Consider the following 6,362-nt stretch of genomic DNA (forward strand, 5'->3'; position numbering starts at 1 on the left):
GTAGTACTTTATGTGTCTTGGGGGAGCTTAGAACGGAGGTGTATTATTTTATGTGTGGAGGGGCTTAAAAGGAAGGAAGTGTATTATTTCATGTGTGGGGGGGCATAGAAGGGGGCAAGTGTATTTTTTTATGTCTCCGGGGTGTAAGGGGAGGGTATTATTTTCTGTGTACTGTGGGGCTTAGGATGGGGGTAGTGTATTATTTTGTGTGTGCGGGGGGAGTGTATTATTTTATGTGTGCGGGAGATCATACGATCATTTAAGAGGGTGTGTTTAGGGGCGAAGTTAAGGCAGGTGCAGGGTAGGGGTTAGGTGGGGCAACTGGTGGCGAGTAACTCTTAAGGCCTGGCTAGTAGCACAGGACCTGAATTTTTGAGCCCTGGTTTAGGGTACCATAATTTTTTGCCTTTCTGTGGGAGCAGGCTGTCCCTATATTGAGGCAGCCTGAAGCAGTCACCTCGGGCAGCATATGATTACGTGAGCTGCAGGTGTGGTGGGGGCGGCCACAGCGTCCCAGGTTGCTAAGAGCTCTGTCCAGCTTTCCGCCCAGCTCACTGGCATCATCGGTTGGCAGGAAGCTGAGCAGTACGCTCTGACTGGTGTCCTGCTGACCATTGCCGTCAGTGAGCTGGGCGGTACTGGATAGAGAGCAGCTGACAGCACAGCTCTCTGTCCCTCTAACACAGCCGCCACTCCCACCACAAAGCACCTCCCCCGAGCACTATCAGGAGCACCCGCTGGCACCCCCCTAGCATTATCAGCAGAACCTGCTGCCACCCTCCTCTTTTATTTGTGACATTTATTTGACAACAGTTGAGATTACATTGTATTTAGCGCACTAAAATTCATTTTAGTGCATCTTTACAAAAAATATAGATTTGGTAAACAGTTGCAGAAATAATGTGCGACTACTAATACTGCTAAGTGTTAAGTAATTTTCTACCGTGTATGCAAAAAATTAAAAAATTGCTCGGGATACCAAGTGGGTAACATGTGGCGTGAGTAACTTTACATGTACATTGTAAGTTTAAATGTAAAACCTGCTTGTGGCTCACATTTCTCTTGAAGGCATCGTTGTAGAGTAACAGGTCATCTTTATGCCAGTAACCTGGAATTCTGAGCACATGATATTCACTCAGTACTGAATGTGCAGCCAAGTATTCCCCATCCTGCCCACATACTTTTTCAGTTCCTGGTTTCAAAGCCCACATCATCAAGCTGATGGCATCACCTCTTGGCAACCTCCACTCCACTTTACACGCTTGTTCATCAGCATCTCCTAGACCCATATCTGGCATCCCTTGCTTTCTCTTTTACCTTCACAACATGCCCACTCCCACATGTAGGTCTCTATCTCTCCTGGACTGCCAACAGCCCCCATTGTGGCTATCCGGGTGAAAGGGCAATGCCAACATCTCTCCTCAGCAGTTCTGCCCAGCAGCAGCTCCAGAACTTCAGTTTTATGCAGATGTGTTTTAACAACTCAAAGCCATCTTTATGTTAAACTGAGCACAATTTTGGACTTGATTAAAATTGCATTGGCACTTCACAGATTCACAGAGGAAATCCTTGGTGGTCAGCATTGTCACCAGAACTAGTGTCCCCATTGAAAGATTTACAATCTTTTCCTGTTCTGATGACGGCACATGATTTTTCTTTTACTTCTAGTAATAACCTTTGCATGCAGGTGCTGCTCAGCCAAGAATTTGACCAGTTCCTTCGACCATAGTCAGTGGAAAAACTGGGGGGTTGCTCATAGGGTTGGACTCGATGTTCGAGATGAACGTGAGTTCAACTTGAACATCGGCAGTTGTGCCAAGCACCCCGCGGAAGGAACTGTGTCTTGTGAGCCCTGATTGGCTAAAGCTTTGCACCTGACCACAGCCCCCTGTCATTTTTGCTGCAGCAGGTTCTATACATCGTTCAGATGCGCCACTTTACAGGCAGGTTAAGGGGACCCCCCGAGGCACGATAGTAAATTTCGTACTCGCCCAAATGCTCCGGATGCCTAGCCCGATACCGGAACTTCTGGTATTTGGAACCCGGGCAGCGAGTCATTACACTGATACCGATACTAGTATCGGTATTGGTGCATCCCTAAGTAGAACCCAAGTCAGGATTCTATTGCGGTCTATGTCCTTATTAGGGAGATTGACCCTCTCTATTGGCCTGGTGATCGTTTTCACTAACATGAAAAGAAAATCCAAAATTTTGGGTTGTCATGAGAACAGGAATAAAGGGAAAATCTTCCAATGGTTCCAATCAGGAAGCCAGGCAGCGTGTTATGACTCGCCGCCAGGCTTCCTTAATGGGACTTCCGGTATCGGTATTGGCGAATACCGGAAACAAATATCGCTACTCGTACTCGATGCCGAAAAAATGGTATCGGTGCATCCCTTGTTCTAATCCCTCTCCTCTCTATCCAAAACTAAACAAAATGTTTTGGCTTCAGTTGCACTTTAAATTCCCAAGATTTATTCAGTAGAAATTTTAAAAAACAAGTCACTTTTCTTACATACTGTCTGTGTATTCTGCCTTTTTCCAGGACCTTTTTATAATATCCGCCATCATGACAGCTGTCCATTATCAGCATCGTGTTGTGTGCTCCCACTTAGAAATCTTCATTTTCAGCATCTTCTACAAACTATCCATCTTCTATGTCTGGTTTCAGTTCCTCCTCCTCATTCCTTCTATATGCAGGAACATCATGGTGATAAATATAGCGGTTTATCTAGTTCAAAGTTCAAACTGACAATACAGCACGGAGCTCCTAGTCTACAATTCTCAGCTGAATATAGTGCTTTAGCTCGACTACAGAAACTAATAATACCAATAATAATACAGAGCCGCATTTGTGGAAAGGACTAGGGCAGCAAAGTTTAGGGAAGGCATTATTGTCTCTTTAATGCAACACTGAAACACTGGAGCCTAAAGAATGTAACTTTTCTTTGCATGCAGGATTTATTTTATATAAGAGCTACAACAGTGGCTTCAAAAGGGGGGTGCGGCCCGCACCATGTGACACCATCAGGGGGGTGACACCAAAATGATTCACAGTCATTTTGATGTCAGCGCTCTCTGAAAAATCGGGCACTCGGTCATGAAACGAGAGCCCGACAGCTGCACGAGAGAGGAGGGGACACGGCAGCATATCTTATCCTGCCAGATGAACGCCCCCTCCTCTCTCTGCCGGCATCCATCACCGAGATGGCCAATGGCAGTTAAGTGTGTGTGGCGTCATTATGCGCGTGTGTGATGATGTCATGCCCGTGCGTGATGACGTCCCTGCGGCTGACACATGATGGCTGCACTGGGCAACACCAAGCCCGGGGACTCTGCTACAACACTAAGGGCTTGGTGGATTAGGGAGGAATGTATTTGATATCTATAATAAAACAGAAATATGCAATCAGCAATATAGAGTGCAACATCTGTTCTCAGTTCTTAGTTGCCTTTGCTTTTGCAAATGTGCAAGTCCATCCAAAGCTGGTGACACAGAAAATATTGAGTACAGTGTAACCTAGAGTACAAACTCAAAGTATGGACAGCATAGCTACACATCGGGCAGCTTCATCAACAAAAGTAGAAACAACTATTTCCTCCAGGAAACCCAATCTGCTTGACAGGGTTGGAATCCATAGCAAAAGAAAGATTGACTTTGAAAACCAGGATAGAGAACAGAAAAAGGGAGGAAGAAAAAATAAAGAACAGAAGGGCTAATGCTTCGGAGGCCCAAAAGACATCACTCAGTAGTGTAGCAGGCTCTCACAAAGTCAAACTCATCATTGAGAGTGTCTGGAGTGCTTAATGGACCCAAATCTTAAGCACCTTTTGGTGTAAGTTGGTGAGTATACTTGTCAGCTTCTCGTTAATGAAGAAGGTGTCAACTCTTCGCCGCATTTCTCCTATAGGGGTAAGCTGTTTCTGCCAGGCATGTTCAATAGTCTTCTTAGCAGGGACGTGCGGTCAGGGGAGGCAGAGCCTCACCTAGAATTATGGAGGAAAAAGCTGTCAGCTTCATGTCTGAAGCTGGCAGCTTTTTCTCCATTCAGATCGGCATCTAACAGGTTATACAGCAGGGAAATCCTCCCCGCTCGCTGTGTAACCTGTCATGGACAGTGCCTGCTGAATACCCAAACGGCGACTGCATCTGATTGCATAAGAATTTTACCAGCTCCCTTGACAAAAGTCAATGGAAAAATCAACTTTTGCCAAGCGTGGGGGTGCTGACAGGGCCACACACTGCTTGAAGTTGTGCAGTGTATGGCCAGCTTAAGAGAGGCAGCAGCAGTAGTATGGGCCAGCAATATGCTGATGTTTATACAGGGCAATGAGAATTCCTGATGAGTAATGCTTTGCTCAACATTATTGCTTCAATTGTGTGCAGACAGATAGGACTGTAACAGAAGTGTGCAGGCAGTTCACAAACTGCAGTGAGGTGGAAGGAGGGAGAGAAGGGCCAATACAGAAAGGGATTTGACACTCCTGGAAATGTCGGATTCTTAGAAACTTTAAAGAGTTAAAAAGAAAGGACAATATTCATTTTAAAAAACAGACTAAAACATGTGATTACACATCATAAACTACTACCCCAAGCGATTAAAAGGAAAGGTTATGTCTGGTGACAGGGTCTCTTGAAGAATCTTGTGTGAGGAGGAGGCACCTTGCCTGCTAGCACCTGCAGACCTTTGCTGTAGTCAATAATCTCTGTCATAACTGGCGCAGTGCAAAGATTCTGCTGGCTGTAGTGGGAGTACAGTAATTCATTCAGTACAATGACTTAAAGAGACCCTGTCATCAACTTAAAAAATTGCAGGTAAGAAGCACAGAAATCCTCTGTGAGCTCCCCCTCCCAGGCATATGGATTTGCACACACATGAGTAAGATACATTTTTTCTTTTAAGCGGCTGGTTCTCTTCACAAATTCTGGTATAAAAGGTATATATATATATATGTGTAAAATATATGTAACTATTATTGTAGATACGTATGTATGTACTATTGAGGAAATTAATATTGTTCACGAGATACATTGGGATACGGTCCCTCTATCAAGAGCAATACCAACTATGTAACATCTTTGGTTACCATTTTGTAACACAAGTATCGTCATAGGGAAGGGTATAAGTGAAGGTTGTTGAATGTAGTAAAAAGTCATTCATTTGTGCGCAAGTTTTTAAGATAGTTGTAAATACAATATGGATTTTTTTTTAACGATATGTGTCTACAGTCATACTATTGTACCATGCCATCCAGGCACTCTATTCAGCCCCAACCATCCAAATTATTATTATTTAGAATTTATATAGTGCAAACAGTTTGCACAGCGCTTAACAAAATGGAGGGAGGCATTACAGTTAAAATACAATTTCAATACAGATGGGTCAGGGGGACCCTGCTCGTGACAGTTTACAATCTAGTAGGATGGGCAAGTGAAACAAAAAGTAATAATTGTGTGGGATGAGCAGATTATATTCTACTGACACATACTGAATCTGCAAATTACTTAAACAAAGGTCCCCTTAGAATCTTTACTTTTTTGGTCGCATCAACAGCGAAAGAGCAGATGATCTCCCATACATCCTTTACCTTTATGAAACAATCTCTATTCATATACCATTATCACATTTACAGGAACTACTGAGACCTGGGTAATCTCATCCGATCATTAGGTCTGTCTTACTATCTTGAAAAACATAAGGGGGACTCAGGTCGCTGACCTCATTAAATAATATTATGTTGCTCACTAAAGACACATACCATCTCGGTCCAACCACCAAGCTAAAAACGCCTCTACAGAAAAAGAATAAAAGTGGTCCTCCCAGCGTATCTATTCCTGGATATAACCTTCTGCTGACAAACAAATAGACAAAGCATTACTGTCTTCCAGTGGCGTAACAATCAATCGCCATAGCGACCCAGGCGGCCGCTATGGGGGGGAGCCGGCCAGGACATCCCCCTGATGCCGTGCGGGCCGCCTGGGTCACAATGGCATCTCATGCTGCTGGCTGTCACTGGCGGGTGTGAGGAGGAACGTGTCGCTGTTAGATCACCGACAACCTGTCAGTGATCTGTGCAGCGGCGTGTTCCTCCTCACAGTCGCTGCAGAGTCAGTGGCAGCCAGAAGCCGTGGAGGAGGAAGGCTGGCCCCGACGATGGAAGAGGAGGTGGGGCCCAACGATGGAAGAGGAGGCGGGGCCTGCCATGGACCATGGAGGTGGACAGTGGATCGGGGCTGACAGGTAAGAGGTGTGCAGCCCACCTGAAACCATGCAGAGCCCACCATAGAAAGTCCATGGTGGGCTCTGCAGGGTCACTCTCAGGTGGGCTGTTTGGGATATCAAGTGGGCTCTGCAAGGGCA

This window comes from Nanorana parkeri, unplaced genomic scaffold, assembly GCF_000935625.1.
Source record: "Nanorana parkeri isolate BGI_ZX_2015 unplaced genomic scaffold, ASM93562v1 scaffold48, whole genome shotgun sequence".
NCBI classification, from domain to species: domain Eukaryota; kingdom Metazoa; phylum Chordata; class Amphibia; order Anura; family Dicroglossidae; genus Nanorana; species Nanorana parkeri.